This window comes from Psammomys obesus, unplaced genomic scaffold (genome assembly GCF_907164565.1).
Source record: "Psammomys obesus unplaced genomic scaffold, mPsaObe1.curated_primary_1811, whole genome shotgun sequence".
In the NCBI taxonomy this organism is placed as follows: domain Eukaryota; kingdom Metazoa; phylum Chordata; class Mammalia; order Rodentia; family Muridae; genus Psammomys; species Psammomys obesus.
In genome coordinates, this window is record NW_026594462.1 from 2,637,062 (window position 1) to 2,659,611 (window position 22,550).

The 22,550-nt window shown below is 38.4% G+C and overlaps 1 protein-coding gene and 1 pseudogene across 3 annotated transcripts in view; one reads left to right on the forward strand and one right to left on the reverse strand.

Moving 5' to 3' along the window:
- The window catches only part of Cdkal1 (CDK5 regulatory subunit associated protein 1 like 1), a 572,332-nt gene that overhangs the window by 528,791 nt on the left and 20,991 nt on the right, over window positions 1-22,550 (reverse strand). The gene's annotated exons all lie outside the window — the stretch shown is intronic.
- On the forward strand, window positions 8,978-9,084 carry LOC129685587 (U2 spliceosomal RNA; annotated as a pseudogene).

Genomic DNA, 22,550 nt, shown 5'->3' on the forward strand with positions numbered 1-22,550 from the left:
TGAGCCCACTCAAAAAGTAAGGATTCCAAAAACAAACCAAATGTGAATGGCATAGTTGCATTAAAAAGTAGGGGGAGGGAAAGGGAGCAGACTATTGCCAACATCACTAGAGTTTCCATTTCTTAGATTTCTGATAATCATTAAAGAGGCAAATTCAAATCCTATACTCAAGCTTTTGATGTATTCATAAAGATCAAACTTATCTTAACTCTAAAAACTTTTCAATAGACTATGCTTACTAAATCTGATAAATTCATCATGATGAATTCACAATGATAAAAAATATCTTTGATCTCAGAAACATGGTGGGTGGCTGAGGAGGTAGCACAATGGGTGAAGTGCTCACCACTGGGCCTGATGGCTGAATCCCGGCCTCAGATCCCACACATGGGAGGAGAGAAGCGACTCCCACAAGTTGTTCCCTGACCTCCACACACATGCTATGGCACATGTGTGCATACATACATCATGCACATGAAAATGTACAAAATACAAATAAAAGCAAAAAATTGTAAGTAGCCAAAATTATTTTAAAAAGTCATTTCCTGCAGCACCGAGCTCCAACAAATTGGGAGGGGGCTTCCAAGAACAAGTCCAACGCCTGTTATATCCACGTAACAGGACTGTTCACACCATTCCAACCCTTAGCATCTCCACTCTAATCCATGAACCCCCACAGCAGTCAGGGCTGACCCCCAGAGATATCCTTTCTCCACTATACTATGTGTTTTTGTTCAGCAGATTATCATGCAAATACTGACTGTCGTTCATCTTTCCACATCATACAAAGGCTTTAATCTTCAAACATGAATCACAGACACATGCATTCCAGATACACATCAGTGTGTGCTGAGGGCAATTCAATGTTAATAACACATCAGACTTCTACTCTTGCACTAAAACTGCAAGTTATAGACGTTTATGATACTACAAACTTCAATATGATAAACATCGCTTTCTGACTCGGAGATCAAAACCTTCTAATAAGGTGAAAGGAAACAGAAAAAGGAAAATGAAGAATCAGGTCAAAGTAGCTACACTTGTTGTAAGGAAGGGTAACACAGGTGATGAGCAGAAAAGAAAAACTTGTAGGGTAAACTCCTTACGGACTTTCTCTGCAGGAAGTGCTGGCCAGCCAACAAGCTTATGGTCCAAGGTAAAGTCCAGTTTATAGAACTAAATAAAAGGATTTCTTTTTATCCCTAATAAAGTCTGCATAAAGTTCTGCTGCTGGAAGTTCTTCCTCTCTCAAACGCCAAATGGGCAGACTATTATAGTCTTGGACAGCCCATTCCTGCATGCACCATTGTTATCTAATTCCCATATATTCTATTTCTCTGTGAAACTAATACCACTCTCATGGCAAAAAACTAAATATCATGGGTTTGTAAGTACTCTGAAAGCCCACATATCAAATTCATAAATGTCAAGGACCTACTGAGGGTATGCCCAATCCTTTCACATACAAGGAAACTATGAGCAGCCATCAGGTAATTCACATACATGTGTGAATTACATGACACATACATGACAGGACTCCTGTCATGAACCTAAGAAGCACCAAGCACATCTTGAAACAGCAACAAAAACTGCTTAATAACTAGTTTGTTAAAGCTTAAAGTACTCATATTGACTCTTGGGCCTAGAGAGTACAAACTGAAAACCACCCTTCCTAAATATCCTGCCCCCCGCTTGCAAAGAGAAACTATACCATTCTAAGACATGTTTTGTAAAGCATACACATATTATAAAGATTTTCTAATCTCTAAGTCTGCTTGATACTGTAAATTTCTACTAGCCCCATCTCCCGGGTCAAGGAGTAGGTTAGGTATTAGAGCAGACAGAGGCATACAGCATGATGAACACCACAAGCAGAAAACCACTGTCCAGGCTACAATCACAGCTCCATGTTTACTATCTCTGTGTCTTTGATTCAGTCCTTTCACATGTAAAAAGTGAAATGAAAAAATAAAATTTTCCCAGTTCTCAGAGTTTTGAAAATTAACATATGCAAAGCAGTGATGTCATTGACTAAGCTATTACATAAAGGCCACCGAAGTAAAAAATATATATACATGATTCAAAACTGAGGGTTGTTGAGGGAGAGGATGGCTCAGTAGTTAAGAGCACTTGCTCTCCCAAAGGACCTGAATTGAGTCCCCAGCAATCTACATCAAAGCAGCTCACAACCACCTATGATTCCAGCTACAAAAGCTCTGATACCTTGTTCTGACCTCCAAGGGTGCCTACACACACACCATACATGCATGCATACAAACATACATGTAAATAAAACTTTTTTAATTAATGCTGACAGGAATCTTCACAGAAGAGCCCTGACTTCGTGAGCACCCTGAAAACCTACCACCATCTCACTTCCCTACAGCCTTGAGGCAGAATCTAGACAAGAGCTCTCTCCCCACCCCACCCCTACCCTGGTACTTCTCCTGGCTTAGGACTTAGGCTCAGCAACACCCAGTGCTCAGTGCACAGGAAAAGAATCAGAATGGGACAGCACAGGATTCCTCTTGGCAAACACTAAGACTGTCACTGTACATCAAGACTATGGTCTCCTGGGGACTAAGTACACAAGTAATTTTCAAGCACAGTCTGGAGCCGATAGCCATGAATGTAAGTAAGCTGATATTAATTCAAACAACAATCATCCTCAACCACACAATGTGATGGCTACTTCTAACTGTCAACTTGACAAAAATCTATAATCACTGGGGAGGACTCTCAAACTGTTAGATTAGGTTGGCCTGTGGGCATGCAATGAGGGATTTTTCTAACTACATTAACTTGAGGTGGGAAGACAAGGGTTGAAGGTTATACCCACTTGTCTGCTTTTACTCTCTCCCCATTCTGAACTAGAAAGAAATACGTCTGTGACAAAATTTTCTAGAATATGGAAATGTTTCCCATCTTGTATGGAGTGATACTAACACGGACCTATAAAACGGAACAACTCCCTAAATAAGCATTTAAAGTGTTAAGAGATACAACAGCAGCACTCAGGAAGCAGAGGCAGGAGAGGCAGCTATAGCTACATAGTATATACCAGGACAGTGTGGGCCACACAGCAAGACTTTGTCTAAAATGTCAACAAATAAATACCAATCATTTTAAGGGGGCCAATGAGCTGGCTCAGTGGGTAAGATGCCTGCCATCAAGCCTGATGACCCAAATCCAAATTCTGGGACTGACATGGTAAAAGGAGAGAACTGACTCCTCTGACTTCCACACACAAATGCCATGGCATGCATAAGCATGCAACACATTTGCACACATATACAATATAAATGCCAAAAAATTTTTTTGAAATGTGTTCATTTTTTTTGTTTGATATCATTTTAGCTAAACTTTCAAAAACTAGGAAAACAAAGGCAATAGAATGTTACTTCTACAAATTAAGAGTGGAAAGGGGATGAGGGGAAGAGGGAGGGAAAGTGAAACTGGGGGAATTGAGGCAGGGGGCCTCAATGACGATATAGAATGAATAAATTGTGAAGAAAAAAAGTTTTTAAAGACTTTACAAAAAAAAGAGTGGAAATATTAAACACTTAGCAACTTGGGGAAGGAAATAAGAACAAATGAGAAGTTCTGAGTTAAAGGCTTAGAACTTGGGGTCTAGGAAGGGCAAATATTTGCATCTGTCCTCATTCTATCTACAGCTGCAGATGAAAATTCTCCCCTTCCATTCCCATGGCTTTCCATCATTCTAGCAGTCATAGTCAGGACCACCAGCCCCCTCTTCCCCTCATCTGCTCTAGCCAGCAGTGCTGCTTAGACCATGATACTAATGTTTATAGAAAGACGGTGAATACCCAATCAAAACAGCAAGGGCTTTATTAAACAGCCAAGCAGCTGTGTGCAGAGGTTTGTAAATGCACCTGTTCTACAGGACTCTCTGTCTAATTCAATTTGCTCAAATCAGAGCAGCAAGGCCCTATAACTATGGGCTAGACAAGGAAACAGTTTTGCTAAACAGACTCCCTTGTCAGGAGGGCGTTTGTTGAAAAAGAATTACACCTACTCTTTCATTCACTCCTTCACACAACAGCACCTATTCCATTCTGGCCATTATGTGGCAAGCTAAGAGCACAAAGCCCAAGTTCGGTCTCGTAGAGGTGGCAGACAACTGAACAGATGGCTGTAACACACTGATACACACTGGCAGGTTCAATAGTACACACAGGCCTGGGGTAATGCTGCAAAACAGAGAGCAGGGGAGGATTCACTTTGAAGGCAGAAGCCTTTCTAGAAGGCAGAAAGAATGAAAAATGTATTGTCATGCACATTCACACATAGAGGGCTTTGGCACATGGAGAATGTTTTGTTTCTAATTCTGAGTAGACAGAATATACTCTGTATCTTATTTTTTAACACTTTTCTCTAGGAAATATTTCATAATAAAAATCTTAATTTGATGGTGTCCATAGATTTTAAAGGCTCTTTCCACCGTCCCTCTAGCTTCCTTCCCACACAGACAGCTGAAGAAGTGACAGCATTAGCTTGTCACAACAGAAGAGAAATGAAGAGAGAGACAGAGGAACATCATCTTATGACAGCAGTGTGAGGTCTGAACAGCTTGAGAGGATGGCCCTCCGCAACACTAAAATACACTATGAAAATAAAAAGAGCCAGGTGTGGTGACTCACACTTCTAACTGCAACATTCAGGAGGCTGAGGCAGGAGGACTAGTGCTAGCAAAAGGCCAAACCAGGCTACATAGTGTACAACAGGCCAGCCCAGGCTAAATATCAGGACCTTGTCTCAAAAACCTTGTTCTAAATTAAGTGTAATAGTTACAAAATGGGTATGTAGAACTTACTTCACCTTCATTTATACACCAACAAGAAAAAAGTAACATGCATTTCCAAAAAAAAAAAAAAAAAGTCTCCTAGAAACAGCTGACTACAGGCCTGCTGGCCATCGCTCTCCACAGGCATTCACTGGACATTTGCTCCTCAATGCGGCAGGCACACACAGAAAAGGTAAGCTCCTGCCTCCAGCATGGCTTAAGCCAAGGTGGAAGCAGTCAGGTGAGCAGTGATCAGGAGCATCAGATAAGGAATGGCACAGAGTGCATAAGCTGGAAGGGCTGAAAGGCACCACCTAGAAATGCAAGAGCAGAAACAAAAGCTATCGGAGAACCAGTAGAATGAAATACTGAAAATGTTTCATATTAATAAAATAACAACTGATGCAGACACAGTGGGAGAGGCCTGCAATTCCATCACTCAGGAGGCTGAAGAAGGCTGAGGGCTAAAGGACCCTGAGCTATACAATGAGACCCTCAAAAAAAAAAAAAAAAAAAAACAAAAACAAAAACTCACCCTAAAATCTCATAAACTCATGAAAATTTTATGAGCTGGCTTCAACTGGGTTCATTAATATCTTATAACTCTTACAGTGACTCCCTCTGCAGCTGTGCCAGTCCACTGCCCCTGCCAGTACGGCCTGTGAATGCCTTCAACTTTGACCTCTTTAACCTTTTTGTAGTCATTCTGTAACATACAATTCTTTACTGTGTACTGTGAAATGTGTGATTTGAGAGTTAATATTAGTAAATAAGATCAGAGTAAAAGAACTTGTATCTGCTGATGGCCAGCAATCAAAAGTAATTGGGACCTCTTAGCAAATTGCAACCAATGAAACTGACATAGTTTATGAATCTATTTTGTTCAGTAAATTCTGATTTTTAGAAACACAAGAAACAAAAAGATTTTAAGAACTGGGGATGCCACTTAGCGATAAAGAATGTGCCTAGCAGGCCTGGGTTCATTCCCCAGTATCACAAGAAAGAAGGACTGTGTTATACTTCATAATGCCTTACAATCAATGAGCACGGCAAACACAGGCTGCTCTCCCAGGCTGTAAGCACACACTCACAGCATCTCACTAGCACCACCGGATAAAAAAGGAGAAAGAGCCTGAAAAGGCTCCAGGGCTCATTTCAAAGTTCAAAGTGTCACTATTCCATCAACAAAATTTTGTTACATTAGTACAGAATGACAACACGGAGCAGAGCATGAAAACTTCAGTGGGTATCTCACAGCCACAGCATGACATGTTTACACTGTAACACACATATTTTTCTTTTACTAGTCTCATAGATACCAAATTATATTAGAAACCAATGTTTGCTCTACTGAAGGAGCTTCATGTAAAATAAGTCCCTTACACACTCATCTACAGCTAAACGATTTAAAGTACATTCGATGTCAAACTTTTTTAAAACTGATTTTCCTCTCCCTGGCCCTGTAGCTCTAACATATAAACAGCTACGAGCTGCCTGCTCCTCCTGGCACTTAAGTTTAGAGGTAAGGGGCAAGACAGACTTGTGATGTTTTGATAGAGCCTGTTGCCATGGAAATGACTGGCTTGCTCCTCATGAAGCACCGTGACCTCATTGCAAATGAAAAAAGGAAAGGATGATTTCTGAAGATTCAACTGAGAGAAAAATTAATGGCTAGGGGAGGAAAAAAAAAAAAATCCAAAACCTAAGAAGACAATCTGGAAAATATCACAATGTCAAGAGCTATGCTGAAGTGTTCTTGGAGAACTCCTAAAAGCTTCAGCTTCCAGAGCAGGAATACTATAATCAAAAAGAAAGACAGTATTAACTTCATGGGAAGATAAGCCACACACTGTCTTGGTCTTGTGGTTTCTAAATAAATACATCACAGCCCCCATCCTGACTTTCAGTGGCTATGTTATAAAATTAAAACTGCCTTACACTTTCTCCCACTCCGAAAAGCAAGCTTTTTCCTTTTTTTTTCTCCTTTTTGTGGTGCCCTGTTTATACAGCTTATCCCTTATCACACTGACAAGACTGGGAACCACAGCAGATGGTCCCCCAGACATAATTCTAACAGGTTTTTTGTGCAAACAAAAGATAAAGAAGGCTATAGCAATGATTTACTGATATCTAAAGTTGAAAACTGACAAAATACAAACTGCTTTTGCCTTACTGTTTGAACTGTTTATCCTTAAAACTACTAAGACAGATATGGCCAAAATTAAATATGACTTTAAAAAATCCCAGTTTTAACAGCCATTGAGTTTTGCTTCTGTGCTACCAAAATGTTCAAAATGACACTTTTTAAAAACATTACCCTCCATTCCCCTTGTACCAGCAAAAAGAGAAATGTTTGCAAATTTCTATCTTATAAAATCTGTTTGGTTGTTATACTATGAAGTAAAATACTCATCTGGATTTTTCTTTAAAAAAAAAAAAAAAATACTTGAATTGAAATTCCCAAACTGATTTCCCAGGAAGAGCTCACTAAAAAAAGAGCTGACTGAGCCAAATCTGGAACCTGGGTTAAAAAGCTGGAGTCTATTCTACTCATACATAACCCACCAACTGAACGTAACCCAGCACCAAGTGGGAAATGTCCCCAAATTGTACACCCTTCTAGATTAAAGCCTGTTTAGACATCATAAAACAGGAGCTCCCTCATGACGATGGGATAGCAAAGAGCACTCACTGTACATGGCACACCTGAAAACCAGCAAGGGCCCCAAATGATAATCTATAACAAAACTGACAAGCATCTGAAATAAACCACCCAGACATCAAGAAAAAATATACCAGACAGACCCACAGGGCTCTTTTAATGTAGGTCATGACTGTCAGACCATGGCAAAAACATAGCGACCCTTGATAAACATTAACCTTGATTATACGTAATCATGCACATATTCTGCTCTGAGTAACCAGTCCTGTGATGTCAGCGCCTGAGGCTGTAAGAAGTGAGTATCACCATCAGCTGTGAAGCACTTTATACCAAACATGTCTGCCCTGTCCTGTCTGTATAAAGGTATAGGGATAGCTTCTATCAAAATGGCCCAACTTCTGAGGATTCTATACCACCTCAACTAGAATTACTTCCTCTTACTGTCTAAGGGGCAAATATGACTGAGCTTTTCCCTGGAAAGATTATCAAAGCAGACTGGAATCAGACTGGTAGGAGAGCCAATCACAGCATCTCTTACATGTTCACTTTTTGTTGGAAATTATTTGCCAAGTGTCTGAGTAGGAAAGAGGTGCTGTTCAATGCTGATCCTCCAATTAATCCAAGCTAATACAATGTTCTATGAAACCCGACATGTGGGCAAATTTTATCCACACACAGGTCACTAATTCAGGAGTAAAAGCACAATGTCACAATGTCAGGGTTACAAACAGGAACCGGTTCGAGCCAGCTTGTCACGCTGCCTTCTACAGCCACAAAGCAGATGTTTGATTGTGCTAGGCAGCTATTACACATGAGAACCGAACGCAGGAGCTAGTGGGAGACTGTGCGCCAATCAGTGCAAATCCATTACTACTGGAAGAGCGCTGGGTCAGAGGTTACCTCTGTGGGGCATACAACATTCAGAAGAAACAATAGGTGTTCTCTGCACAGCGTTTTCAAATCCAATCTAAGCCACTGTACCATGCGAAAAGCACATATTTTCTTGATGTTAGGCATATCCAATATTCATAACAGGATAAGTGCATTAAATGTAATCTATCAGTTGTTATTTGATGTTCTCTATGCTAAATAAAATAGTGAATTTATTTCTGAATACAAATCCTGTCAAACATAGTCAAAATCCAATTTTGGTTTTCGGAGCAAAACTATGGCATTCAGTATAACACTAAGACAATGTCCAAGTCATCATATTGATATAAATTGAAATAAAAGCAGCATATTTTCTTCGAACCATACATACTAGGTTCACTTCCATCTGCCATCATTTGGTAGCATGAAAAACTTTCTAGCTGAAATATGTTTACTAACAATATAACATTAGTTTTTATTGAAATTAAAATTCAAAGGTGTTATGAAAACTGTTGTTTAATACAGCCCCAATCACAAAATTCTCATTACGGCCACTGAATATATATATATATATATATATATATATATATATATGAATATCATTTTCTTTTTTTTAATTGGCAATTAATCTACTAAAATATATCGCTTCTTGGCCTTTTGGCTACAATCAAGTGTAGTATCTGTTTTATCAGTTTAATATCTGATACAGCTTACATACTGATATGTTAATACATAAATATCAACCACAGAACTGAAAGATGAAACGGTAACAATGAAATCCATAATGGAAGTTTTCAACATGAAAAAAGCAAACCTACCATACTTTAAATGGAAAACGAAGGCAAACAGAAAACATGTAACAATGCGTTATGCAATGTGGTCCTTAGGATCCCAAACTTACTCACTGTCATCATATTAGGAGGAGGCTCTGGCTACACGATAATTTAATACTTAAATGTTAATATGATTTCCCGATTACTACATCTGTCATGGATGGTTTTTAACTAATAAAAGCAAAAACAAAATTGCATGCACGGAAGGAAAGTCCTCTCAGCAAAACCCTCCCTGCACAGATATACACCTGCTCTAGACCCCATGGAGTTGGCATTTTCTATCTTTATCACCACTTTATTTCCCAAAGACTATGATATAAACAGAAATACATTATGGAAGTACCATAACACAACTGAAATGTGGCTGTCTTACAGAGCACATGACTTTATAAAAATATGCAAAGAATAAATCCAAAAACAAGGAAATTAATTTTGTTAGCCAAAGCAAAACGTGAATCACAAAAAAAAGACTGGATGAATCTTGTTACAAATGCAGCAGTGCGGACCTGTGTGTATGATAAATAAAGTATAAGAAAGCACTCAGCATTTTTATGAAAACTGCGTCTGAAGGATTATTATGGAACGCACACACTGGCTGAACTTAAGAGTGTCCAGGTTTTAAACATTAATTTACTTTGACTATGTGCATGTCAAAATGAAAGATTGCTGTCTGGATTCAGACATGCCATATTAATATTGAACACAGGCATTCACTTCAGGTCAGTAGTCACTCCAAGTCAGCTTCAGCAGGTGGTAAAAGTAATGCACTCATTAAAATGTATGTGGTACAAGGTTATCTCCCCAAAACAGCTCTCAAATAGAGGTAGCCTTGAAACTTGAGCATTAGATATGCTAGAACCAACCTCTAATTGTCACAAGTATAGAGAAAATTGAACTTACTCTTGCCACCTAATAACCAATAAATTTAGTTGCTTTCATCAGTATCTTGGGAGAAGTCAGAGAATGAAATGGTTCAATGCTAACCTGGCTGCTGCGAACACAGTTAAATGCTCTTGAACCAATCTGTACAAACTCAACCTTCTTTTTAGACCTTGAGGTCAAATAAGAAATTTGTTCTCATTTTGGAGACCTTCGTCTATTTCTCAATTAAGTAATATTTTACTCTTTTCATTTTTATTAACTCCATTCAAATTAATTTTCCCATTTGTAATATAATAAATTTCAGTTCTCCAGAATAAAAGAATAAAGTTCAAAATAGGAGGCCTGACTTATACCAAAGATGATTTTTTTTTTCCAAAAACAAAATTATTTCTGACCTTCAGCATCCAGAACTGTATGGATAACTACACAGTTCCCATGCTTTTTTAAAGTTACTTTTCAATGTCTTCAATAAATCCATTTCCTGTTTTATATACACTACACCAAATTTAAACAGCTAAGTCTTTCATCTTCTCACTTTAAAAAAACACCTAATTAATTTACCACTACCAGGTAACATTTAATAACATTAAATCAAATAGAGGCTATTGTTTTTATAAAGTATTTGTGCTCACTCACAAAAAAAAAAAAAGTCAATCCATTTTGTACGTAAAAACAGAGTCCCTATATTTGTAAATAATCACTTCACATTTCCTCATTATCTACCAATGACCAGATAAGCTAACAGGGAGAAGGGCAGGTGGACAGAAAGGAAAAATGGAAGTGTTCTTCAAAGGCTGAGACCATATCTGTCTCCTTGGTTGAATACACAGCATAACAGGCATGTGATGCATATCTAACGAATAAATGAACCCATGAAGAGTCAGAAAGCACTGGAGCTCACCCCCGGTCATCTTACTTATGAATAACCTGCGGTTCGGGAAGATTAAATGGCATCACTAAGGCCAGAGCACAGGCTGGCCACCCCTGCACAATCTAACACTATGTTTTGCTTTTCCCCCTCCCACCTCATACATATAAAGTAAATATAACACTCTTTCTAGAAACTTGGTCACACAAAAACAATCATGGGTGAAGAATATATTTGGTGGCTAGTTTTGCATTCAGAAGATTTTTTTCCACAGTGAAAAACATCAGTTGTATTAAAAGAGCATAGCCCCAAACCAAACATTCCGGTGGCTACAGGTCAACATCAGTGTGACACACTTGGATTTATCAGGTAGTCCATGACTACAACAGTAAAACCTAACTCACTAGGAATGTTCCTGACCAGAATAAAACCATTTGCTTGGCAGGTGCAGAAGTAATGATGAGTCAGGAAGAAATACCCAACACTGGCCAGACGCCTCAAGGAGTCACCAGTAAGTACAGGAAGATGAAAAGAAGCAATTGAGAAAACTAACAAAGAACAATGTGTCTTTTTATTCAGCTACTTTGAGCATGAAAACTATACTTTCAGTGCCTATGAATCACAACATCTGAAAAGTACTAACAAAGCCATTTACTTTGGGCTCAAAGAAAGAGTCTCAAAAACTTAAGAACTAAATACAAACTACAAAAATGCTAAATTGCAAGTGTTCAGGTGGTAACAAGTCATCCCTGGCTTTGTATCTAACAATGAACAAGAAAAACACAAATGAGAAAACACCTATATAACAAGCTTTGTTTGCTTCCCATAAAATGGTATGAACATTGATATAAACTCACTAAAAATCCTAATCAAGCACTTAGTGTAAGCAAAAAAATATGGTAGGTGCTATGACTAGAAATGGAAAAACTGTTGCTTTACTCTGGTCATTCCTAGTAAGAAGCAACGCAAAAACAATTGCAGTGTGGTCTAGTAGGCAGAAAAAGAAAATGCAGGCCAGGACACTGTATTAAGGAGCGGCCTAAGTGGGGTCTGGGTGGGACAGGACAGGGAAGGGAAGAGTAAGAAAAGTTCAAACAGGGCTTCACACCTGACAGTTGTAATGAAGCGCTTCACCTCAGGCAAAGTTACACAATGTGTGGGAAGAGCTATCACTGGGCCTCTCACTTCTGCCATAGTCAACATGATTCATTTGTGAGAATTAAAAACCCGAGAAAAGATAAGGAAGTTCACTGACTACCACCCATTTTTGGAACAAGACCCCATATCCTCCGACACCTAATCTCACATTTCTCTTACAAAAACCTCTGCTTTCTGACTCACTGGCTACTAAAAGAAGCCATCAGAGTTTACCTCACTTCCTAATTAACACTCACCACAGAAAAAGATAGACAGGAGAGAAGCACATGCAACTAAAAGACATTTAAATAGATCAAAATTGATTAAATACATGTTTGAATCAAACTTCATTAGCATGGTGAGTGCATGTCAGGTACTGGAATTTTAAATATCACATATGATGCACAGTTTCTTTGTTAAAGTGTAATAGCTACAGTCTGCCATCTACTATCATAACAACACTAGACATAAAGAATCACAGGCTCGAAGAAGTCATTTTTATGAAAATATGCTTTATGTTTACTGGTATTTGAGTTTATCAGTATCCTTAAGAACAACAGTTGATCAAAGGCTGAAGAGGAAACAGTTATAAGCCAGAACTAAAGCAGTTACTGTTCCTTCCATATAAAAGGCTACCTATAAAGAGAAAATATTCTGTGGATGAGATAAAGAAATTATATTTAAGGTCTCTAAATCTCTCCTACTGAATTTTTACTTTAACAGATGTAATTATTTAAGCCTTGGTAAGGCTCTACCCTTTTTCTACATAAAGTCCTCAATTTCTCCGCCATACACTGTGTATACACACATTCTTCTCCACAAGAATTGTTTTTTTTTACATTAATTTTTTTTATTTTATTTTTTTCTTATCAGTTACATTTTATTAACTCTGTATCCCAGCCGTGTCCCGATCCCTCATTCCCTCCCAATCCCACCCTCCCTCCCTCATCTCCACTGTGTCCCTTTCCAAGTCCACTGATAGGGGACTGTTTTATCAGGTATCTTCAGGACTGGCTGCAAAGCTCTCCTCTATGGCCTAACAGGACTGCTCCTCCCTTGGGGGGTGGGGCGGTCAAAGAGCCAGTCATTGAGTTCCTGTTAGAAATAGTCCTTGTTTCCCTCACTATGAGAAACCAATTGGTTACTGAGCTACCACAGGCTACATCTGAGCAGAGGTTCTAGGTTATATCCATACATGGTCCTTGGTTGAATGTCAGTCTCTGAAAAGACGCTGTCCCCAGATATATTTGGTCCTTGTGGAGCTCCTATCCTTTCCCCATCATACTAACTCCCCTTCTTTCTTATGATTCCCTGTACTCTGCCGAAGGTTTCGTCATGAGTCTTTGTATCTGCTTTGAAAACACTGCTAGTTAGAGTCTTTCAGATGCCTTCTGCGGTAGACTCCTGTCATACGTTCAATGCATAGCCCATCTGTCTTTCTAAACGAGGATTGATCATCTTACCCCATGTCCGCTCTCTTGATTATCTTTTTTAGGTGTATAGATTTCATTATGCTTATCATATCATATAGGTCTATATAAATGAGTATATACCGTGTTTGTCTTTCTCCTTCTGGGATATTTCACTCAGAATGATCTTTTCTAGATTCCACCATTTGCCTGCAAATTTCATGATTTCCTCCTTTTTGATTGCTGAGTAGTATTCCATTGTGTAAAAATACCATAATTTCTGTACCCATTCCTCCGTTGATGGACATCTGGGTTGTTTCCAGGTTCTGGCTATTACAAATAAAGCTGCTATAAACATGGTTGAGCAAGTATCCCTTTTGTGTACTTGAGCAAAGTTTGGGTATATACCTAGCAGTGGTATAGCTGGGTCTTGAGGAAGCACTATTCCTAATTGTCTTAGAAAGCGCCAGATAGATTTCCAGAGTGGTTGTACCAGTTTACATTCCCACCAGCAGTGGAGGAGGGTTCCCCTTTCTCCACAACCTCTCCAGCATGTGTTGTCACTTGAGTTTTTCATCTTGGCCAAAGAATTGTTTTTCTTTAGGCACATGACTCTTACAGTTAAGGAATAGAAACGCAGTATAATCATGGTGCTAACATCTTTAAAACTGTGATACCTACTTCTCAGTCTTGTGATACTTTCTCACTTGACATTAAAAAAAAAAAAATCAAAAGATGTTCATAAGATTTTGCTTAATAAAGCCAATGACCCGACTCCATTTCCTAATTAAAAGCTGATGGTAGTAAGAGTACTTTCTGTTTGCAATGAATGTTCAGATATAACAGTCTTATTAAAATTATGTCTATCTTATAATTTCCTCCATTACTAATGCATGCTTAAAGAAATTGATTCTGAGATACATTTTTCTTGTCCTCTACTAAGCCTTGACACAAAGTAGTGTGAATTGTAGTAGGCACTAACAAGCAGATTCAACCAACACGGATGACTGAAATTAAAAAGCTATAACATATTAACATATCTAGGCCACACAGAAGGGTCATGTGGTAAGATCATCAGCATAAATTAGCACATTATTAAGACAGCTACAGAAGCCAGGCAAAACTCTGCACAGCAGATATTTTAATCACAACGAATATATAATGTTGTTTGATTGTGTTACTTGAGGAAATATTGCTAGTCTAGTACCACTTTTGACTACTTCCCTTCCCCCCCGAGATACAAAGTTGAATCTAGACAACCTGGGTGTATGGACAGAAATGGGTGAAAGGAATTTGTTAAACATATATTTTGAACATTTAGTTGACTTGGTCTATTTGTCAAGGAATAAGGGTTAAAAATAGTAACAGTGCATTTTTTTTCTTTTCCTATTTTCCCTACAAAAATCTGAAAACATAGTCATGTAGAAAAATAACCCTTTGTTGTTTACCAAACCCACAGTTTTCCTCCTCCAAGAAGAGATCAATGGGCTAGACCTATGTTAAATAGTTACAGCTGATAGTACACAGTAAGTCTAGAGCATGTCCTCTACAGCATTCACATCAGAATGCAATCCTCTTATTTTTCAGACTCTTCACAGTTGACCATTGTCAACTCCTAGACAAGAATTTCTGGACAGCTGTCAGTCAGTACTCACTGGAACTGCTGCTAAGTAACCAACCTCTCCCTTAACTCTGCATTTTTAAGCAATTCAGGCAAATCACATGTGCATCATATTATTGCCATCAACAAGGCAGTAAGAAGAGTGAAGATTTACATAGAAGTACATCTGTTCCCAGGAACATAAAAACAAACCTCTCACAGCCAGAGGCATCATCACCCCTGAAACTACACATAGCTGGTGAGACTATCATGTCAGGGTAATAAAAATGGGTTTTTTATGGAATAAAGTGCAAAAATCTTCATTTTTAAGGCATACTATCCGAAAAAAAAGCATTTTTCTGGAGAAAAACATAAAGGCTGAAACATAAAATTGATGTAGATTAAAAACAGTTTCTCCATTTTAATAAAAGATGGTTAAAAGGGAGGTGGTAAAAGGCACCTGAAAGGTCCTGTACTTCTGACCTGACCCCCAAACCAAGGGCCACCCATCTCACAAAAAAAAGCAGGCTAAGACCCTGCTTTCTTGTGTCCAGTAAAAAAAAAAAAAAAAAAAAAATTCCCTGGCAAGTGTCAGCGGAAAACAGCCAAAGCTCTGACTAGACGTGAGAACATCCCACTTGGGTGGTCTCACTTGGGTCATGCTTGAGTATCAAGGGCCACAGAAGCAGCTCAGCAGTCAAGAACAGACAATGCTCTTGCAGAGAACCTGGTTGGGTTCCCAGCACTCACATCAGATATGTTTACAACTGCCTCCAACTCCAGCTCCAGGGGATCTCACTCCTCTCCATCTGCAGTTACCCACATGAATACTCGTGCACGGACCGACAACACACCACACACACACACACACACACACACACACACACAATGAATCTTTTTTCAAGATGACTCTTTGGAAGGTGCTCAACTGCATGATGGTAGATTCAACCATACACTGTTGCTGAAAGACGCCTCCGTTAAGCCAGAGGCTCATTTTCTAATTCTGCCTTTCTCACCTAGAAAAGCTAGTCACAGACCCTAGGTTCTCCTTCTATCACATTACTGCCAGAGGGCACAGAAACAGTGAAAGATTTTGCTAAATTTTCAAAAGTGCTGTTAATATAAAATGACTTTCCAAAATGAATAAGCCAGAGTGGTATGACCTGAAAGCCACACAAATTGTTTATTTATGCCTGCTATGTTTTAATCACTGGACTGTTTTAGAGACTTCAAAAAATTAATGGTTTTGGCTATATAACAGCAACTATGTTTCCCATGAAACATTAGCTGTCACATTAAGACAAGGTTTTATCATTAATTATACTGGATTATATAGTTTATGTCTACAACATGATTGTTAAATAACTGAATTTCCAAACCATTTCAAAATAAAAATGAAATCTGGTTCCAGCAAACCTTACATGAATTAAGGATCCATTTACAAAACAGAAAATTAAATGTAAAAAATATAACCTCAATTTAAGACATTTGCAGATAAGACATCCAACACTTTTTTTCCATCAAAAAAAAAAAAAAAAAAGCAAATGAAAATGCTAACAAGGATCAATAGTGCCATCTTTTGGGTTATTTTAGAATTGCATGAAGGTATACAAAAACATTCTGAATGCACGTAAGAGAAGCACAGCAGATGAGGCAAATCAAGCTATCAATTTTTAACCTATATAACTTGCATTTAATCAATACATTAACTACATGCTCTTAAATGTATTGTCTAACCTTGTGTTTGTTCTCACTTTAGCTCCATTTGGTTGGGCTACTCTCTTAAAGACGCTGAGAAAACTTGAATGACTGAGAGCTAAAAACCACCGAGCCATGCATTCACTGCTGGATCAGAGTTTTCAAATTCCAACATTAATCATAATTATATAACCATACAATCATAATAACCCTGTTATAAGCAATGCACACATTTCTATACACAATTTTGAAAAGTAGTTTTATTGTTTTGCTTTTACAATGTTTCTTATTATACATGTTTGTGCTTAAATTACATTACCATTCAAACATTAACTGCAGTCATAAATGTATTTACGTTTCAAAATATTAAAACATGTATCCAAGACAATATTTCTATGTGCATGACAATGGGGGAGACTCATCACTGAAAACGGCAAATGACCCTTTCTTTATTGGAAGGGGGAGACTTAGTGGTCCTCACTACAACTGGCACTTGCCTTATACCTTCCCTCAGTCACATGATGCTACAAGTGAACTCAGACTGATAAGCAGTTGACCAAGATGCCAAAGTTCCTTCTACAGGCAAGGAACATTCCAGGGGCAATGGGGCCCTCTCCCTCAAGGGTTTGTGCCTTAAACTGATGAGGTCTGTGAAGCACCTTCACTATCTTGCCTGTTGATATTTTTCAGTATTTTCCCAAAGTTTTATAAAGTCATAACATATTTACTCTAGAACATCCTCAATGTTCTTTCATTTCTGTACACTAACAATTCAGCTCTCACATGAAAAGGAGAAAATATTCCACTGATCTGCCCTTGCCCTTGAATCACTCATTACTATAAATTTTACTCAAATTACCATCAACAAATAGTTCTTCAGAGAGTGGGTTTTAAAGCACAGTTAATGCCTTCTAAGGTAGCCAGACAGAGACTGACCACACAGAAGGATCAAAGCCAGAATCTGAAGGGTAAGTTCAGTGCTGCTCTGGGGCTGGGAACTTAAGTGCGCAAAGGCTGGATTAGACGAGCATTGTGGAAACTAGGATACAGGAAAGTATGCTTCAAAAGAAAAAAAAAACAGAAACCTATTTTACACTGAGCACCATTCTTCTGCAAAAGCAAATCACCACAGTGATTATTAGATAACTCAGAAACATCTTCAGACCATTGATGAGCCTTGTCATTTTACAGAACACACATCTAAAAGCACAAAAACAGACACAGGAACAAAAAGACTTAGATAACTATAAAAATTTAAAAAAAAAAAATCTTCCTAACTGTTGGAATACTGTGCCTCCCCACAACTCTCCTTCACCTCTCAGAGACTGGTGTGTACCCATAAGACCTTCTCTAGAGACAATCTCTTTCCCCTATTTCTGAGTGGTGGGTGAAAATTCCATTCTGAAGGCCCTTAGATTCATTCTTCTGTCTTATTGCCTGAGAAATAAAAGGTGGGAAAAAATGAGAAAATGCCATTCTTATCCCCACCTTTCTACTATACCTTTACTGACCAGAGCAAACATTCAACTTCTGAACACAAGGATTACTCTTAACCCTACTCTTATGGGTACACAGGAACATTCACAAACCAACAGGAATATATGTAACCATATTTTATCAAGTTTAAAGGTCCATCGAAATTGCTACAGTCAATTCCATCCCATTAAACAGAAAGCAATTACTGCTTCCAATTTAATAAAAATGGATTAAACTGGATTTCTGATTCAATGCCATTTGTAAAAGTGTCTGTGTCAGAAAGAGTGATGGTGTGCGGTCTTATCTCAGACATGTTAAGTCTAAGCTGACTGGACTTGACAGCCACCTAAAGAGGACTCTGCTGAGAGCTCCAGAGATTCGCATGTACACATACCATTTAGTTAACCATTACAATTCACTTTCACTTTTTACTGTGTTAAACTTGGAAAACAATTATTTCCAATTATATATTCAAAAGTCAGTTTTACTTGATCACTAACCCGCATTTTAAAAATTCCTATTTTGCATGTGGTGCTCTGTGTGATGGCACTACTAATTCAAACACGCACTGACATTTCTTATGCTAGCTCATTTAATCCTACCCAACCAATGACAGGGGCTCACTCCTAATCCTAGCACTTGAGAGACTAACCCAGGAAGATGACCGTAAGTTTAAGGCTAGCCTGGGATACACAATGCATTTCAAACCAGCCTGGGAAATACAATGATATTCTGCCTCATAAAGAAAAGAGAGAGTGGAGGGAGACAAAGAAATAAAGGGCTTCTCTAGAGTAATCCTAACAAGGACACTGACATAGATATTGTCATTTGTTCAGCTATTAGGCTAATAGAACATAATACCTGGTTTTACAGTGTGACAGTGTTAATAGCTGGGTACTGCAGCTCCGACTTACTGAGCAAGTGTCTTTGAAATGTCCAAGGTGAGTAAGATGGAAAGAATTCACAAAAGGAAAGGAAAGGAAAAATGAATAAATCATCCTTAGGCGGAAATCAACTGAGAAGGCACTATTCAGCAATTCAACAAGCAGAAATAAGGCAAATGGCAGAGGTGTTACAGAACTGTAGCTTAAAGAGTAGGCGTCTAACATGATCAGGTTCATGAAAACGATGGTGAGGCACAATTACCACCAAGAAAGCCCTTAAGCTGACATAAATATAATACACATGAAAGAGTTTATATAAACCTGTACCAAAATTCTGAGCTCCTTTTAAACCAGCCATCAAACCCAAGTCTAACCAGAGGATAAAGTACAAGTGCAGAGTTTAGCTCAATCTTTTTTACTGTTTAATAAATAGATCTAGGGGCTAATGGAACACTCCAGATGGATCCATGCCACTGTTTTTAGTAAGTGGGAAAGTACTGGAGTCCTAAGATAACAAATATTCATCCTCAGATTCAAAAATCCCACCTTAATATATTCCTATAGAAAATGGCCACAACCAGATTCTAGAACAAGCGCTGAGAGCGACCAAGACCAGTTGGAGCTGTCAGCCTATCACTGAATAATCACACATCTGATTTCTTGCGCATTGCATCTCAGATTAGCAAGAGCTCATGTAGTCTCTGAAAAGGTCAATTTCCCAAGTTCTTATATAAATACTGTCAAAAATAGAAAAAAAAAGCAGAGAAAAATTAAATGTTAGGTAACTTAATGACTTCTAATCATTTTATTAGATGATCATTTGTAACATGAAATTCATGTTCAGGGGTCATAACACCACTAAGTGATCGCATGATGCAATATTGCCATCTGCTGTTCAAGAGCTAAAAACACATCTTGTCTTTAATGCAAACCTCTTAAATCTAAAGGCCAAATAATGTTCAACACGTTCAACTATTGATGTCCCTCAAGTTTTTAGTCCCAAAATTAAAGAAGGCAATGTAAAAAATTCATTTTAAAATTAAGTATGTTTTTAAGTAAAGCTTTCATGATAATTTCACATCTACTCATTTTCTTAAGAAAGAAAAATACAAGTTAAGCACAGACTATTTCAACATAATTTACTCAAAAACACTGTATGAAATCTCCAAGCATAATCTTAATTGTTAAATAATTAAATAGTTATCAACTTTCTGAACATATAGAAATGTGTGTTTACTTCTCTCATAAAAACTCTAAAATACTGTAGGTAGAACAGAGTATAAGCAAAAGGCCAAAAATGTTTTAAGATTGGGGTCCTGCTACAGTTCAGTACTCACTCAAGTTTATTCATAAAAACAGCATATGGCGGGCTATTCCATCACATGCTACAAAAAGCTGAAGTTTTAAGGTTAGGCCAAAGGTTAAGAGGGTGAAGAACAATCTTCAAATTCACAAAGAAAAACAGGAGTATGGTAACAGTTATCAGTTTTAATAGTGGGAAAAATTGGGAAAGCGGGTTTTCAATCTTTATCAAAATGATTTCACTAGCATAGAAGTGCTAACCATTGCTGACCGTTCATTTTGGACATAAGATGAGCTTCTTCAGCAGAAGAAGCAAATGTGTGAGCATGCATGTGGAGGCAAGAGGACCACCTCAGGTGTGATTTATTGGGTACCGTCCACCTTCTGAAGACAGTCTCTCACTGGCCTGGAACTCACCAAGCAGGCAAGGCTAGCTGGTCTGACACCAGGGTATTTGCGTTTCTCTGCCTCTCCAGGGCTGGGATCACAATGCAGAGTACCTCACTGGGTGTTTGAGGGAGGTTGTTTTTGCTTGTTTCTTTGTTTTAAGTAAATTCTAGGGATGAATTTTAGCCCTTGGCTAAGCGCTTTATCAAGTGATTGAGTTATATTTTGAGCCCAAATACTTCAAAATTTCAACATGTTTAATACAGATTATAGATTATAGACATGTGAGAAGAAAATCCTCATTTGTGTATGTAATATAAGGCATACCTCCTTTTAAGAAGCCTTTTGTTTTTAATTTCTCAGTTATCTTGGTCTCTAAAATAAAGGCAACTTTACGGCAAAATCTTATAGTAAACCAGGTAAGCTTTATTGGCAAATCTAAATAAATTATATGTAAGGTATTTATATTTTATTTTAGTAGAGAAAAAAGTCAGTCATAGTATTTGACTGCAGCTGCGCAGCACCTTTAGCACAGTGCTTTCCAGTCCTGGTGGCACAACAGTGCTGTTGTACTTCTCGAGGGCACATTCATCCCTGAGGCCACAGAGAACTATGCCTAGCATCGGCAATTAATTATATGTATCAATGGTCTTTCAAACTGCAACACTGTGAAACCCTATTATATAAATGGTTTTTCAATTACAATGGTCCACATACTTCCAAATGATGGAATCGTTATTAACACTCTCTCCCGACACCCCCTAATGTTTGTACATTGACTTTCACTAAAGTCTTTAGTTTTATTTAGAACATTAAGTCTGTTTACTGCAATTTATCAATTTTAAAAATGTATTCTGTGGGTTACATTTAATCAAGTTGTTGGGCAAAGGGACCCCATGGGAACCCCCAAGCAATCCAGGCTATGCCAAGTCTACAGTACTACAGATTGCTCTCCACAAGCGTACAGTAAAGCCCTACTGCAGAAGGCAAAACATACATAACTCACTGAGCATGGAGAAGTCCAGCCGGTGCCTGCCCAGAGCCTTGACTTGTACTCACTAAATATTCACAGTGCCAATGGCATTCTGCATACTACCAATGCAGAAAGGTAAACGTCATCTCAGCTACAAACTCTTCAATCTACAATGATAACCTGCAACCAAAACGTGCTAGTACAATAGTGGCACAAGGCTTGTAGGACAAACCTACTAATATCTGATTGGATTTAAGTCCCACTTCATGAGATGGAACCCAACCTAACACTGCTCATGTGCATAGACCCAGAAGGGCCAGGGACCTAGGAGAAAACCAACTGTTCTGCTAACGAGACATAACAATACAACATTCTGCTACATTTATAGATCAGTGTCCTGCTCAGCCATCATCAGAGAAGTTTCCTCCAGTAGTAGATGAGAATAAACAGGACAGTGAGCACAGAGTAACAGACCATGAAATACTCAACCCTACCTGGAGTGTTTCCATAAATTTCCTCAGGGCTCAGGGAACCCTGTGGAAGAGGAGACAAAAAGATTTCAACAGGCAGAGGGGATGAAGAACACCAAGAAAATAGTGCTTTCTAAACATAGCAAGAAGCACACATGAACTCACTGAGACTGTGGCAACATGCATAGGGCCTGCACAGGTCTAAGCCAGATGGGGTACCAGCAGTGAGAGGGTAGCAGACACAAGCCCATACTCTCAGCCCAGAAGCTATCTCCAATTAATAACTGCTCACAAA